The sequence below is a fragment of the Mus caroli genome, unplaced genomic scaffold, assembly GCF_978045245.1.
Source record: "Mus caroli unplaced genomic scaffold, Mus_caroli_1 scaffold_7, whole genome shotgun sequence".
Taxonomy (NCBI): Eukaryota; Metazoa; Chordata; class Mammalia; order Rodentia; family Muridae; genus Mus; species Mus caroli.
Window position 1 is genome coordinate 49,189,114 of NW_028227262.1, and position 17,352 is coordinate 49,206,465.

Below are 17,352 nucleotides of genomic sequence, written 5' to 3' on the forward strand. Positions count from 1 at the left end.
TAGGCATTTAAAATTAGTGAAGTGTCTGTTTTGCTATGCACTACACATTCTCTATGGGAAGCGTGTTTACCAGATGACTCTGGGGCCATCTTTTAACTTCAAGTTGTCCCCCATCCCCCACCTCACCCCACCTCCTTCTTTTCCCAAGCTGAGAGTTTGAAAGTTAGGAAATTATTTCTCCTTGGCTTACCTGTTTGTGAGGGATTTACGGGAGTTGTGTTTATTTAGCGCCGTGGAGCGCCGGGAGGTGGAAGCACAGACATGCTTTCAGAAGGGAACACAAAGGAAGTTACAGGATTGCATGCGTGGTCAGATGTGTGAGCAAGACACACATCTGTGTGGGGCATCGGTGCACAAAGGGATCCCTTGCATCTTTATGCCTTGAATACATCAAAGTTGTTGTTTTTTTTCCTTCCAGGGCCCCTGGTTGTATCATTGCAGACTTCTCTGTAAATTAAAATGGGATAGGGAGAAAACCGTGAAGCCATTTGGGTGACTGTCATGCAGAAGGGAACTTTTCACTGAAATCAGAGTCTCTAGGTTTCCCAGAGGAAAACGGCTGAAAGTGGGGTGTTTTCTTGGGATTCCATTTTCAAGTATTCGTCAAAGAAGTGCCAGTAAACACATTCTTTTTCTTTTCTTCTTATTGCATTGCACACATTTCTTCCCCAAGGCAGTGGGATCTTATGTGTACTCAGACCACCGAGGCAGTGCTGCGTGTCCCCTTAGCGCAGAAGAGGTGTGCAGTGGCTGTACTTCTCTTCCCATTTTGCCACTTTTCATCTGCCATAAATGAAAAATGCACGGGGTTGGATTTACCCGAGTCTGCATGAACCTTGACCCCTTTCCTTTCGTTTTTAACAAGAGCGTGAACTTTAGCTTATGGAACTACGTTTCTTGGTGAGAGATCCTGCAGTCCTGTGCCTGGGCTGTGAACAGTAATGCCTTGATTGGTTAAGGGCTTGATCTGAGCCTCACAGGTAGGGATCAGATCTTTGTTACAGACCTCTTTCCAGTCTGCTGGGTGGGAGGGAGCTGCTGGAAGGCAGGGCTGTGCCTTTTTTTTTTTTTTTTTTAAACAGTTGATCTTGCTTATGAGGGTTGGGACATCCATTAGCTGTCTCAAAGTTAATAACCATTGCTGTTCCCATCCTGGCATTGCCTGCTAGTCATAAATCACCCGTTGTTCCTTTCCTGACCTCTCCGGTGTGAAGTTGTGATGGCTGCGTGCACAAGCGTGCTCGGATGACGGGTGAGTAGAGGCTTGCTTCACTTGTCACTACTTAGAAACCTGGGACATCACAGAGGAAGGAGAGCATGGTTTTTAAAACTGTGTGCAACACCCTGTGCTCAGAGTCCGTACAGGGCTGTTTCCTCTTCCTAGTTCATACAAATGTGTGGTGGCATGGCCCAGACCTAGAAGACCACTCAGTGCAAGTCTCCATAGCCAGTTCCAACAAAGTTACTAAGTGGTGCTTACAGGACCTAGGATGATTTATTTGCCCCTTAGCACCCCATATTTCTGCTTTGAATCGGATTGTTTTACAATATTAACCCCCACTGACGCATTGTTTAGTCTGTACAGGTTTCTTTAAGAGATATACTTTATATTAAGATGGCTACTAATTACAAGAGCTTATTTCTACATCTCCTGTTAGAGTTTTCACGTTTCCTCTGGTAGAGAGTTGCCTTGTGTCACATGAAGGATGGATTCTGAAGCCCTTAGTCATATGTATGTGGCACTGGAATCTGTAGTGACCTGGAGGGAAAGGGCCACACTGGCCCTGGAGAGTACTATGTATCAATAAGTGTTGTAAGCTTGTGCATCCTGTTGGCTTATAGTAGATGCCACTACTATGGTTTTTCTCATTTTCTTTTTTTTCTTAGATATTTACTTTATTTACATTTCAAATGTTGTCCCCTTTCATGGTTTCCCCTCCGAAACCCCCATATCCCCTGCCCCCTCCCCCTGTTCACCTACCCACCCATTCCCACCTCCTCCCCCTGGCATTCCCCTACACTGGGGCATAGAACCTTCACAGGACCAAGGGCCTCTCCTCCCATTGATGACCGACTAGGACATCCTCTTCTACTTATGCAGCTGGAGCCACGAGTCCCACCATGTGTACTCTTTGGTTGTTGATTTAGTCCCTGGGAGCTCTGGGAGGGGGTACTGGTTAGTTCATATTGTTGTTCCTCCTATGGGGCTGCAAACCCCTTCAGCTCCTTGGGTCCTTTCTCTAGCTCCTTCATTGGAGACCCTGTGCTCAGTCCAGTGATAGGCTGTGAGGATCCACCTTTGTATTTGTCAGGCACTGGTGGAGCCTCTCCGGTGACAGCTATAACAGGCTTCTGTCAGTAAGCACTTGTTGGCATCCACAAAAATTAATAATTTATTTGGTTTCTTGAATGTATTCCTTACCCTGCAATCGAAAGAAACTTTTCATTTGATCCTTGCTGTTAGAAAACGAATCACTGGCTACTGTAGAAAGTGATGGCAAAAAACCACACACCAGTGTCTGGAACCATTGTGAAATGAGGAGGGACGGGCTTCTTCATTCCCCTGCCGTTCACCATGTGCCCTGGGGCTCCCAGAAGTGACTGGATATGAGAGTCCCTTGGGAATTTTACTACAGTGTCCATTCTGTGTGACAACAATCTAGTTGATTTCACAGGAAGGCTGGAAGCTATGCATTTTTAAAAGTTCTCCCAGTGATCAGCCAGCTGATAGACCCACTGCCTTTATTGGTTGTTATCTGGCACGAGTCTAGATAGAAGACTAGAGAATTTCTTAATGATAAGCTGCACTTGTTCTGTAGTGGCCCATGGCCTCTTTCCATTGCTGTGACCACAGAGGAACAGACATCCGTTTCAGCTTTGATGTTTCCTTTTATTCCCTAAAATGAATTTTTTTTCTGCCCCAGTTTTGGTGAAATTATGTATCACTTGTGATAATTCATTTTAAAAATTCCTGAGCTGTGTGGCGCACTTTCATGAAAATTCATTTAGATAAAATTAGATATTATTGTTTAATGAGGTGGCATTTCAATTCAGACCTTGCATCAGGCATATACCACGAGTTCTTTATGGAAGAGCTAGGTTCATTTGAGTAATAAAGGCTGAATCATGGGGGCTTTAATTCTTAATCGCTGTGAGGATTGTTATCCGTGGGATGTGAGCTGTCTTAGTGGCATTCAATCAAGTGTCCACTTAGCCATGACTGGAAGTAATTGCTCCCAAGTGGGCTGCCTGGTGACCTGTTAATACTTGTGTTGACCCTGTGACCTTGTCTGCCCCATTGTTTAGGATTTTATAGCAGGCGAGTCTGCATTTTTCTGGGGTCAAGTAGATATCTCGAGGTCAAACATTTTCTGATTACTACGGAGCGTCCACACTGTATGTACCCCAGAAGCCCCTGCGCCATGACTGTTAATCTTCTCTGCTTTGTAGTGGAACACAGGCAGTTTGAAAATTGTCTCTCCCCAGCCTGCATGTAAACAGTTTAATATTTTACGGAAAGAACTTCATCTTGTAAATTAGGTATGAATAATACATTTGTAATTACTTCTTGTGTCTTTAAACACTTGTGTCTTAATTGGCTTGCTTTTTTTTCTTCCTTTTTAACATATTTGCATTTGCTGGCAAGTTGAAATTAAGAACTGTGGAAACCTAGCTAAGTTAGTCCATGGGATGCTTTGACTTGGTTTGGGGGAGATGCTTTTGTTCCTGGTTTTAAGCACCTGTATCTGGCTAGGCAGTGAGCTTTGATACACCTTTCCAGAAAGATGTCTTCTGTCCATTCACTCACAAGTTGAGACTTTTCCTGGCTGAGGGTGTTTGTACCCTTTGTTTTTTGAGGCCACTGTATTATTTCATATTTCTTTCTTCTTGGTAGGTAATATAATAAATCTCTTTCTAGTTGTAACCTGGACACATTCCTCCCCGTCTATGATGAGTTAGGTAACCTGAGTTGATGACATATCTCTCAGCCTTATGAGTCATCTTGCTCTTGGCAGCTGGGTCCGCCCCTGGACTCACAGGATGCTGCTGAAGGGATGGAGGAACTTGGAAGGTAAGCCCAGGCAGAGGCAGGACACAGTTCTGCACATTAGCTTTCCATAACTGTGTCCCTGCTCATGCCTCTGCTTTGCCCTTGGGCCCTTCACATAGTAGGTTTTCTGAAAATGTGTATGTGGAGAAGTTCAGCCAGAAAACCTGACAGCAAGAAGAGAGAGGCAGAGCCTTATGGATGAGGTATTTAGCCTGTCAGTTAAAGTGACCTGGATATCAGCCCAAAGTAAGATAATAATGTTTTATTTGCAGAGAGTTTCACTGTATGTTAGGCTGGCATCAGATTCCCTGAGTCACTCAGACTGACTTCGGTTGTCTTCTTGTCTCCACCCCATTACTGACTCTTCTTTACTGCAGTAATCAAAATAATATCTGGACTACTTTGTTAATCTAAAGTCAGGACACACACACACACACTCACACACTCACACTTTCTCTTTCATTTTTTCTTTTTCTTTATTTTTTGTTCTATTTAGTCAGTGTCTTCCTACGTGTCTCTGGCTGGTCTAGATCTTGCCTGCTGAGCAATGGCACTCCGGCATGCATGTCATCCTGCCTGGCTTAGAACTAAGATGTCTCACCTCACCTGTCTGAGCTGCTGCCTGGGGATTTCCTGGTATTTTATATGTACATATAGAAATATACGTGGAAGTAATCTCTGACTTAGGACTCTCCGTATGTGCACACAGTTCTTCGTGAAGGTGAGAGATTGCATCCAGTGTCTTACTCTTTGAGACCAGATCTCTCACTGAATCTGGAGCTCACTAAGCCTGAAAGCCCAGCTGGCTTGGCAGCCCCAGGGATGGATGCTCTTGTATCCACTTCCCCATCATGGAGAGAGTAGGTGTGTGGTACCTAACTTTTTAGGTGGGTGCTGGGAATCCAAGCTCAGGTCCTCATGCTTGCTTCACTAAGCCAAGCCATCTCTCCAGCTCATTAATGGCTTGTCTTATGCTTTCTTCACCTTTGCAATAATATGGAAGTGATACACAGTCAATTGAAATGGTACTTTGAAGTTAGAGTTGGGAGTTTTCCCCCAGGCTGGTGAAATTCCTGTACAGTCTGTCTCTTGATGCTGGCCAGCTGTGTGAACTCTAGCCCCAGTCCTTCAGGAGGGTGGATAGCCTTGTTGTACATATTATATATACTATATGTGATTATATATATGTCTATATATACATACAAACACACACACACACACACACGCACACACAATTTGTTCAGACAGAGTCCTGATGTGTTGGCCAGGCCAGACCTCAGACTCAGGACACTCCTGCTTAGCTTCCAGAGTGCTAGGATCCCAGGTCCACAGCATCATACTTAGCTCTTATATTTTTCCAATGAATCTTGCTTCTGGTGGGAAATGCAGTCTGCTGTGGGATGGGGTAAGGGCTTCATTTTGCATTCCTGTTTCCATTTCCCCAGATGCACCACCTGTTTTAGCCTTCCTGTCCCTCGGGCCGTGTAGACCAGGCATTACTTCCATAGACACAACTCTGGCAGACATCTCTAATTACCTCACTAAAGCAGCCACCCTGGTTTGGTGTTATCCTTGGTAAGACAGGAGGCATAGGATGTTGTTTTCGTCATACCTCACAGGGACATACCCACATCAGTGAAGGCTCATCTCACAGAGAAGAAGGACAGCTCACTAGTGCAGCTGTTGCTGTGGCTGAAACATCAGAACGGACTGGTCCTGCCTTTTTGGAGGTTAGTCCTGTCTCAGGGAAGGCTGCTTCTGTTACTGTGAAATGATCTGGGCCTCTCTCCCAGCTTAGCATGACTCGTTGACGATCTCTGTTGTTCCTTGCCTACTGTGAGCATTTTGTGCTCTCTGCTGTCAGGAATATCAATGATACTCTCCTGTGTGCATCTCCATGTCTGTTCCCCTGTTGTAAGGACACCAGTTCCATCCCGAGAGGGGCTCACCCCAGTTCATTTGGTATGAGCTCATCTTAAAGGAGGAGACGGACATTGATGGAATTTCAAATTATGTTACAGTCTGAACCTGTTCTTTTTTGGAGAGCTCAGGGCTCAAATGCTGCAACTGCAATGCCCACGAGGCTGTGGAAGGAGAATGCTGGGGGAAGCCATGTGCTGGTGTTCATATGTGCTGTAGGACGCTAGGCTTGGCATCAAACCACCCTGTCTTCCCTCTGTGCAAGTGTGTGCACAGATGTTCAATGAATGGACTCAAGTCCCAGGTCACACTTCTTTCTTTCCATATGATGTTAGTGTGTGATTGGCAGGCTGGCAGAGGTCCAGAAAGATCTGGATTATGGTTGCCCTCCTCCAGCTTTCTGGTGCCACCTGCCATAGCCTCTCACTGTACCCCTTTTACATAAACCACAAAGTCAGTTCAGGGGCTCGGTGTTACCTTTGCTGCCGTAGGGAGGAAGATACAGAGACTTGGGTGACTTCCCTCCCTGCCTTCAGATCCCAGAGCTCATTCAAGATGGACGTTCAGGGAGCTTGTCTTCATCCTATTCCTGGCTTACTATAAAAGACCCAAGGTCTATTAGCTTCTCATAGAACATATCATCATGGGGAAGAAGAGCCTGGTAGTATTTTCTGTCTTTGGCTCTGTCTATTCCTCTTCTTAAGCAGTGTCTACTCTGTGCAATATGAATATTACCAAAAAAAAAAAAAAAGCCTCTAGATTGGACGTGCCAACATGGACAGACGAGCTCAAGGCCCCTTGCCTCTGTGGTTGGACTGCTTCCCACTGCTCTGAGCTCCTGCTGCCAGTGTCTATCTGGGAGCTCCTGCCAGGTCCGAGGCTTTGCTTGCAGTTGCTGGTGTGTGGTGTCTGGGATGTTTGTGGGTGGCTGTTTTGTATTTTGGTTTTGTTCTCTGCCCTTTGTCATAGTAACTCTGGCACTGTTTCTCCTTGCTCAGATATTCTACGGCTTTCAAGAGAAGAGATTTGAAAATTTACCAAGTCAGAGCGATTCGTAAAAAGTTGGGTGCCTTGGATCCAAGGCTGAGCTTTTTTGGGGGGATGGGAGCACCACTGAAGTGTTAGAACAACCCCAGGGCCTTTGTGCATGCAGATCCCTTCATCTAGAAGCCAGTGGGGTAAGCAAACAGCCTTAGAGGAGTTATGAAGAAATGTTAAAGGAGAAATGTTAGCTGACTACGTGCCTTTCTCGTGTCTTCCAGAGAAATCAGAAAGCTCAAATTTAAAAAAAAAAAAAAAAAAAAAAGAAGAAAGAAAGAAAGAAAGAAAGAAAGAAAGAAAGAAAGAAAGAAAGAAAGAAAGAAAAATTTGAACGCATTATATTTTGGAATCCGAGTAAAAACCAAGTTGTCTAGCCTGGCTCAAGCAAAGCACCTCCCTGGAATATAGTTGGCTCTCAGGTTATAGCTGAGTAGGACTCCTGTACCTCCCACCCTCACCCCTCCCCATTTGTTTGAGGTCTGATGGTGGCTGCCCTCTTCCCAGGAGCCCTTGCTGTTGACTATTGTCATATTACATTCATGCTTTATTGTTTGTTCTCACACCTTGCAGCTCTGAGTGTTGTTGGGGACAGAAGACAGCCTCCCCTTTTCTCAGATGCCATCCACCTAATTTTGTCTCTTCCTTTGTTTTTGAGACAGGATCTCTGGCCTGGAACTCACCAAGTAGCTGAGCCTGGCTGGCCAGTGAGCCCCAGGGGTCATCCTGGGGCAGCTCCCCCGGGAATGAGTGTATGCCACCACACCCATCTTTCTCTTTACATGGGTGGTGGGGATCTAACTCGGGTCCTTGTCCTTATATGGCAAGCATTTAACCCTCTGGGCCATCTTCCCATCCCTCTCTATATAAATCTTCTTTGATCCCTTTTGCTGCCCCCCCTCCCCAACTTTGGTTCCTTTGCCAGTTGCCCTTGGTCCAGGAACACACACTTGTAGCTTAAGGGGTGGCTGGAGTAGGGGGGTGGTGGGGGGAGATTGGATTCTTATTTTTTCACCTGGCTGTTTTTCTTTCTTCTCTCATTTGCATATGTGCTTCTTGGAGTGGGTGGCAGGGAGTCAGGTCATCCTTTTGTTCTCAGATGGCAACTGTCACTGTTGATTATGCCTTGTGACTTTACCTGAGTTGCTTCAGAGGGGAGAAAGAATACATGTCATAGAAATTTCAATTGACTTGTCTGTGTCACCCAGAGGCTCCCAGCTGCTGAGAGGAAGACTGACAGGTCTCTGATACACAGTGTTCTCAGCATTTGGGGACCTGACTGACTCAGGCCCTGACTGGAACGCTTTCCATCTGAAGTTGATTTCTCTGGGGCAGTCTCACGATCACATTTTTAGAGCAGGTGCAGTAGTAGTTGGCTGTTGTCCTTGAAAAAGTCGGGGGAAGCACCTCTTGTTTTTTGTTTGTTTGTTGTTTTTTGTTTTCTTTTGTAAAGACTCCCTCAAAGTTTGCATCAGTGACAGCAGCAGGCAGTTCTGGGCAGCGGCTGAGGGGTTCAGATAGAATGCTGTAAGGATTCCTGTGGAGTTCCCCAAGATGGGCTTTCCTTTGCCGGAATGAGAACATTCAGAAGGTTCAGCCAGCTTCCCGCTGGGAAGTCATCGTGAACACATGGGAAGAAATGGATATGTGCCTTAAAAAAAAAAAATGAGAGCCCCTTTCCATCACTGGAAAGGAATGTAAAAATCATCGTTTTTCAAAAAGGTGTAGAAAGTGATGAGACAAACAGGAGTCTAAGTGGCTTATTGGTAGGTTAGGAAAGAATGTGTTCTGTGTGTCAGACACTCATAATACGATGAAGAAATGCCCCAAGGTAATTGTGCTGCATAAACTGGAGATCTGGGGAGGGAGCTGCAGAGCAGGAACCCCTGCCATCTCTTCTTTTACTTTATTCTTTGTATAACCTTATTGAATTTTATTGGGAAAACTGAAGATTGTCTGATCACCGACTTAGCACTCGGTTGGAGCATTGTCACAGGAATGCTTTGGTACCTGGCTCGTGCCTTTGACAACGTCTGGCAGCCGTAATCACAGAAAGGCATTTTGGACTCCTCAGAGGACAAGACGTGTACAGCCAATGGATATAGTCAGCTCCTTTCTGTAGATGGATCCTAAATCAGTGTCTCATGGTTTCAGGTATTCATTTCAACATTGAATTCTTGGTTTTATATGGTAGAAACCGGACCTATATGTGTCCCTGGAGATGCTTAAAGACTGATTTCATAAGCCCTAATGTATAAAGCTACACTAGCTTAGGCATCATAATGTGTAGATTGGGTTCATAGAGCCAGAGGTAGTCCTGCTAAAGGACTGTGGCTAACTCAGGACAGAAGGATGAGGGAATGAGCTGAGGCAGGTGCTTATGAAAGACATATGCCTTCTCTTGAGAATGTTGTCAAAGTGCGTCATCACCATGTGATTTGGCCTCTAGTGTAGGAGACTTAAAGAGAGTAGAGGCAGTGCGTCTTTAGCGTGTAGAATAAGGTTTTGAACATGATATCTAAGCCTGCAAGATCCTTCCAAGATGCTATATACTGAGAAATCTTTGGGAACAGTTGTGTATCAGCTGCTCTTTCTACTGCATAGGCAGTTCAGACGGTGTACTCAAGCTTTGCCTAGATGAGAGAATCGTGTATGTTTTCTGTTTCCTCCCTCCCTCCCTCCTCCTCCTCCTTCACCTCCTTGTCCTCCTCTTCCTCCTCTCTGTAGCTCTGGCTGTCCTGGAACTTGATCTGTAGGCTAGGCTGGCCTTGAACTCATAGAACTCTGGCTTGCAAGTGCTCGGAAAGGCATGCATCACTATCGCCTCGCTTTCAGTTGTATTATTTTGTTGTTATTTTCTTTCGTAATGTGTGTTCCTTGTCGCTTTCATGGAGTCTGACATTTCACAGACATGCATTAAGTGTTTGTGTAGCTGACTGCAAAGTCAGAGAGGAATGGAGGTTGGTTAAGGTCAAGCTAGTTGTGGTAACAACCTCACACCTGTTAAACGTGGTTACTCCCAAATGTCATGGCCTGTCTTGTCAGCATTGGTTTAGGCTCTTCCATGATGTAGCCACCACAGAGAACCACTGAATGATTTGTGGACAGCCTTGGAAGTAGTGCACACCAATAAGTATATCCTTTAGTCAGGTGAAAGGTGTTGAGAAAAAGATGAGCAAATAATTTGTGAACTTACTCCTCTGTGGAGCTAGACTACAGTTGGCTAGAGAAGAAGAAGCATGGGATTTTTTAGGATTTTCAGCACGGGTCTCACTATGTAACTCTGTCTGGCCTAGAACTCACTATGTATATACCAGCCTGGCATGTACTGCCATATCCAGCTATATGTTCTCCAAGAAAATAGCAAGAGAATGAAAGCTTTTGTTGCTGTTTTTTGGTTTTTTTTTTGGTTTTTGGTTTTTTTTTTTTTTTGGTTTTTGAGACAGGGTTTCTCTGTGTATCCCTAGCTGCCTGAAACTAGTTCTATAGACCAGGCTGGCCTTGAACTCAGAGATCTGCCTGCTCCTGCCTCCCAGATGCTGGGATTAAAGGCGTGGGCCACCACTGCTTCCACCACCCGACTGAGAGGGAAGGTTTGATGGATCAACCTTGAGTTTTCCAACTCGAGGTGGAATTCTGCTGGCCTGACAAAGGTAGGAATGGGGAGTCTAGGAGTTTCTTTGCTGCTAGAGGTCTGACTGGATCAGTGTGTCCATCTGACTCTAGCTATTCATTAAGTCACACTTATATCAAGTACAGAAGACACTGCAGGGTTCTGGGATGATGAAATGGCCCAGAAGGTACAGGCTCAGGATGCCATGCCTGACACCCAAGTTCAGTTCTCAGGACCACATTGTAGAAAAAGAGAACTGAGTACTGACTCATGAAAACTGTCCTCTAATACACACACACACACACACACACACAGACACACACACAGACACACACACACACCACCTCCCCCATGTATGTGGTGGGTTGTTAAGCTGAAAAGATAGAATTCTGACTAGCTTACTCAAACCATTGTTCATGAAGAAGATGAAATAAGAGGTGATTTTTTTTTTCTTTTTTTCTTTTCTGGGAAAAGTTTGCTTCTGAGGAGGGTTGACAGACTGTTTACAAATAGTGAGAAGACAGGGGCCTGAGAAGTTGGAAGCCTCTCTTCTCCCTGCCACAATCCCTGCGTGTTTTTAAGACAGAGCAAAGAGTGCCACAGAACAATGTGACTGGTGAGCTCATCTTTCAGGACAGGTGCAGGGAGATTTGGAGAGATGGTTCTGTTTTTATGATGCGTGTGTGTGTGTGTGTGTGTGTGTGTGTGTGTGTGGTGTGCATGCATATATGAATGTGTGTTAACATGTGTGTATATATGTGTGTGTAAGTGCACATATATGTATGGGCAAATATGAAGGCTCAAAATTGGTGTGGGATGTCTTTCTCATTCTTCCCCCTTTATTTCTTGAGGGAGGGTCTCTTAATAGAACCTGAGTTCACTGGTTAGCTTGTTAGCTAGATCTGGGCATCCCCTATCTCTAGTGGGATTATAGGCAACCTCTGTGTCTGCCCAGCCTTTTACATGGGTTTCAGGGATCTGAATTTCAATCCTCTCACGTTGCAAAATGCTTGATCCATTGAGTCATCTCCTCAGACTTGAATGAATGAATTTTAGCTTTGCAATAACCCAATGAGTTTGTTTCTCCATCTTACAGTGGAAGAAACTGGATCTGGAATGGCTAAGCAACTTGTCGAGGACAACGTGGCTAAGGCCAACCAGCCAGAATTTGAACCAGGAAACATTGGAGCCAGTACACAGTATATAGTACATAGTAAAATAGAGTGCTTCTGATATGAACATGAAGCTCTTTTTTTTAAAAAAGATTGATTTATTTTTATTTTATGTGTGTTGGTGTTTTGCCTGCATGTCTGTGTAAGGGTATCAGCTCCCCTGGAATTGGAGCTACAGACAGTCATGAGCTGCCATGTGGGGCTGGGAATTGAAACTAGGTCCTTTGGTCGAGCAGCTGGTGCTGTTAATCACTGAGCTATCTCCCCAAGACTCATTCTTAAGGAGAGGCGGCATCACAGCTCAGTGTTCCTGGAAGGCCGGGTGTGTTCTGGGCGAAGCATTTCTGTGTGATTGGCCAAGTTGCTCTGGCAGTGGGAAGATCAGTATCTTACCACTGACACTCATAATAGACTTTGCCCTGACAGCTAATAAAGTGGCACAGGGTAGTACTTGATAATATAATTCCTGTTGCCAGTTTGCCTACTAAACCCAGGAAACCCCTGGGCGATGGTAGATCCATTCTTGCCTTGTTACTTATTTAGCTCTTGTCACACATAACACGACAGCGTTTCCATCATTTGAAAGCATCTGGTTATTACTGTCCCTTTGCACGGAATGTGTATGGACTCCGGCTTGCTGCTGCGTTATGACTGTCATCTGGCTTTGCCTATGTGTCTCTACCCCCATCCTCTTTTTGGCAGACCACCTTCATTGTAATGTAATATTTTTGGCCAATGTGTAATTTTTTAACCCTATTTTGACAACCTGAAGCTGTGAATTCAAGAATGGGTCATTTTCTCTGGACCCATTAGAGTGCCTGGCTGCACATAGAAATCAGGAAGCCATATTTTTCTAGAACCAATAACTGGAAGTTATTTGGATTTCCTGGGGTTGGGGGCAGCTTTGACAGACCCACCCTCCATGGAACCTGGGTAGGTGCTTTTTCCATATTTGTTGAGTGACTCTATAAATGAAAGAACAGAAGACTATATTTCATTCTGGTGAATTTTGTTGTCTAGAAAAAGAATCAAGATCATCTGTTCTTGAAGAGGAATAAGGAGATGGAGCTTGAATTCAGTTTTCTTCTAATATTTCAAATACGTGCATATGTTTTAGAAATGTGATGTGGGAGTTGCTTCACCTTCATTCATCACTTCATCTTCTCCATTTCTTTTCCTTGCTTTCTCTCCTATGTTCTCAGACACGGGCAGTCAGACACACTGCATCTCAAAACTCCATCACCAAACACTATTGAACTGTGTGTGATCAGCTCCTACCTTACCAGAAGCAAATGAAGGCCATGGAAGACTATTATTGCCAGACTTTCTCAGGCTCTCAGCAAAGACTTTGGGAGCTGCTGTTTGTGTCCATCCAGAATCCAAAGGGGATCATATATCATATTTAGCTGCTGTGTCCCTTATAAGTTCTATTCTATAAACATCATTTCAGTAGTCAAAATCTGTAGAACTTCGACTGAACTACCCTGATCATCTTGCTTGGCTTCAGACAGAATGACTTTTAATAGAAGATATTTATTATCGTGTTTGTGTATGTGTTGATGTGGTGGGGCATGTGTGGGGTCAACTTTATAAAGTCAACTAACTCCCTCCGGCCTTTACCTGGATTCCAAGGATGAAACTCGGGTTTCTAGGTTTGTCAGGCAGGTGCGTTGATCAATGAAATCATCTCACTGGTCCATAAAATACTCTTTTAAATGTTAGCAACACTGTGCTCTAACCTTTGCTTTCCTAAGAAGATATTCATTTCTTAGTTACAGTCATTGTTCTAGAGTGTTACTCCTTGGTGTAATCTATCTCTGGTACTTACTGCGTTACTAACAGATGTGTTTTCCCTTGTGTGGAAGCAGAAGTGAGTTAGCTAGAACTCGAAGTAAGTTTGCTCCCTGACCAGTGTTAGATCCTTGTGTTACTTCTTTTCTTTTCTGCCCACACAGCAAAAAAAAACGGCCCCTTTCCTCCCTCCCTCGACCACTTTTAATTTCACAATGCGACTTCACAGCAACATTAGATTGGTTCTGGCGCAGGCATTTTGATGACCCATGTCTCCAATCATTATAGTAACTAATAAAAGCTAGAAAATGACTCTTATTCCATGAGTCTGATTCCAGAGACGCCCGGAGAGCTCAGCTGTATAAATAGGCAGTACGGTTTTTGCTGTGTAAATTTTGATCAAAGGGAAATGCGTTTACCATTCAGTTGAACGTTTCTTTTAAATTTAATTACTTCTGAATGTAAACCAATATGCAGAACTAAAATGGCATTGGTAAGTGAGGCTATGATTCAAAAACAGTGAGAGTTCCTGGCCCCCCCTAGAAGTGTCCCTAGCACCTTCTGCAGGCAGCTTTGATTGGAGCATAACGTGTGGGACAGATGTCATGAGAAATAGACCTAAGCCCATATCTTCACAGTTATGATCCAATTATGAGGGGATCTAGAAATGCCAGCTTTTATTGGGATGGTGTGTGTGGGCAGGGTGGGGTGGGGGGTGCGATAAGATAATGCTTCATCTTAAAATTTCTGTGTTAACATAAACCTTAAAAGCTGTTGCCATGATTATGTTTATATTGTTGAATTAAAATTTTCATTTTTAGAGAAATTTCCATTTTTCTTTTGAGCTTGCTGTGAGTCCGACTCATTTTTATTCTGTAACAGTTTTCTGAACTGGACCTGTGTTTTCATCGTGTTTGGACTGGGTGTCTTGTGAGCAAGTAGAAGAGAGTATTGGGAGACGGAAGTAGCAGGCTGGGATGCTATAAGAAAATACCCGAGATGAGGTAATTTATTAAGCAAGAGAGTCCACGTTAAGCTGCCCACTGGTTGGTTGATAAGGGTCTTTTCTCTCTGCTCCAATGTGCTTAATTTATGTGGATGAGTATTTACCTATATGTACGAAAGAGCACTGTATATGTGTGCTTGGTACTCAAGGACACCAGAAGAGATCATCAGAGTTCTTGGAACTGGAGTCATAAGTGGTTGTGAACAGATGTGCCAGTGCTGGATACTGATCCTAGATCTACTGCAAGTGCTTTTAACTGCAGAGCCATCTCTGTAGTCTCCATCCTCTCCTATTGAGGTGACACCAAGAAGGCTATATCTTCCACAAGGCAAGAATACAGAGCAGAAATAGATAGGTAAGAAAGAAAGGAAGGCCTTCCCTTGTTCTCTAATAAATCTGTTAATTCCATTTGGTAGGACTGCCCTTTTTGAATAATCTTATCGTTTTGGTTTGGCCCTGGGTATGTATCATGGGCTGACAAGGAGCACATGTTGTGGTTGAAGATGACCTTGAACTTCAGATCCTCCTGACTTCTCAAATGCTGAGATCACAGGTATGCACCACCATGGTTTGCAAGGTGCTCTTTATAGAACCTAAAACGTTTTACACACAAAACAAGTGTGTCCTACCTTAGATACATCCTTGGCCCCCAAGGATTGGACAGGGAAGAGATGGGAAGGCAGAAGGTAGGTTTTTCTCTATTCGGTACAAACCCGGCACCCTCCTCCAGGTCTGAGAGTTGCACAGAGTGGAAGCCCATGAATATCTCTACTCTCTCCCAACTAGGCCTTTCTTGAATTAGAAATCATCTCACTATGTTCTTGGGTGATATCTAAGCACCCCCTTGTTGTGGCTTGAATGTGTTCCCTCCAGGACTTAGGGTATCTTAAAGGGGGTTAGGAGCTAGGGGTGTAGATAAGTTGGTAGTATGCTTGTATAACATGCATGAGATTGTAGATTTAATCTCCAGAACTGCATAAATTAGGCATGGTAGCCTACCTAACAAATTAAAGGCCAATCAGATACACAAGATCCTGCCAGAGCAAATTAAACCAAACCACAAGCAAACTGGAAAAAGGTAGTCCATGCCATCCTGTCCTTTATTCAACAAATGATTACCTGGGGCCTACCTGCCTGTTTTGTGCTCATTTCATTCTGGCATGGCAGTCAGACCAGTGAGGAAAACAAGTGCCTGGCCCAATACATGCTCATCTTTGGGAAAGAGAGAAGGTTGTTTGACAGGTTGATGTAATCCATTAACGGTTTAGTGTGTTGGATGGGATGTGGCTAAGAAGGAATGTGAGGTTGGTACTGCCAATGTGGGAGCCGTGCTTAAGGACTGTAGCCAGCCAACCCTCTTTAAATGATGTGCTATTTGAGTGAAACCTTGAAGGTGGTATGGAAGTTAGCCTTGGTGTTCCAGGCAGAGGGAATAGTTAACAGAAGGGGCCCTCTGGTAGGAGTCATGCCCTGGGTGGTGGAGGATTGTTGTGGAGGCTGCAACAGCTACTTGTGGTGATGTAGGTAGAACTTGGTGGGTTAGGAGCTCTGTTGGTGGGTCGGGCCAGGAAGGGACTCAAACTTTGATTCCTGTTCCACCTGTGAGTATGAATGTATTATGCTTTTTTCTTTTAATAGTGCAGGGGCTGGGGGTGGGGGAGGAAAAGGTAAGGAAGGGAAGGGAGGAGGTATATACAAGTATATGTGAGTGTGTGTATGTGTGTGTGTGTGTGCGCGCACGCGCATGCATGTGTGTGTGCTTACGTGCATGCTGGGGGCAGAGCAGGATATTAGGTGTTCTGCTCTGTCCCTCTCTGTATTCCTTTTTTGTTTTGTTTTCCTTTTTCTCCTTTTTTAAAAAAAGATTTATTTATTTATTTTATGTATACGAGTACACTGTCGATGTTTTCAGACACACCAGAAGAGGGCATCTGATCTCATTACAGATCGTTGTGAGCCACCATGTGGTTTCTCGGAATTGAACTTGGAACCTCTGGAAGAACAGTCGGTGCTGTTAACTGCTGAGCCATCTCTGCCCAGCCCCTTTTGTTTTGTCATAGAATTTCTCTGTGTAACAGCCCTTACTGTAGTAGAACTCACTCTGTAGATCAGTCAGTAGTCTCTGACTCGCAAGAGCTCTGCCTGCCTCTGCCTCCTGAGTGCTGGGATTAGAGGTGTGCATCACCACCTTCTGGCCCCCAACTGAGATTTTTAATGATCACGTTGTTGGAAATAGGAAGTAGGTGGGGGTGCTTGAGTTCTCTTCCCCAGTGAAGGTAGAGTGATGTTAGAGCTGGCGGCTTTGGAGTAAGGTGAGGCGTAATGACATTTGGACAGTTGTACAGAGGGCAGGATTTCCTAGTGAAGTAAAGGCAGGGTTTGAGAGAAAGCTAGTACTCATTATTGACACACCAGGATTTATAAAGGAAGAAGAACAGAGTGGTCATAGAGTGCAGTTGGGAAGGAAGTGGGTGGAGCCTGTGCTAGGGAGACATCGAGTTCCTGGTAGGTTGAACCTGAGGTCCTGTAAGAAAGGCTATGAAGGCAGGTAGACAGCCAGGTCTGGAGAATGCCAGGTTCATTGCCACAGAGCAGATTGCTATTCTGCCTCTGACCCCCAGGCTATTGGGGGAGTGTGTTGCTATTACAACTCTCCCTTGTGAGGATTTGCATTGTGGACCTCTTAAAACTGAGGTCGTACTGCTGGGCTTTTAGCTTCCAGGCTTTGCAGATGAGGGGTGCTGCTTCCCTGCACCCTCAA

The 17,352-nt window shown here is 44.6% G+C and overlaps 1 protein-coding gene across 11 annotated transcripts in view; it reads left to right on the forward strand.

Annotated features, from left to right (window-relative positions):
* The window catches only part of Foxp1 (forkhead box P1), a 597,317-nt gene that overhangs the window by 52,921 nt on the left and 527,044 nt on the right, over nucleotides 1-17,352 (forward strand). Inside the window, exons 1-2 of one of the 11 annotated variants that reach the window (XM_085840215.1) lie at nucleotides 14,616-14,946; nucleotides 15,074-15,144. The exons of 9 other annotated variants lie outside the window; for them this stretch is intronic. The gene's annotated coding sequence lies outside the window, so the exon portion shown is untranslated. Of the gene's footprint in view, nucleotides 1-14,615; nucleotides 14,947-15,073; nucleotides 15,145-17,352 lie in introns of those variants that run through there. One more of the 11 variants, XM_085840216.1, reaches the window with a different exon arrangement.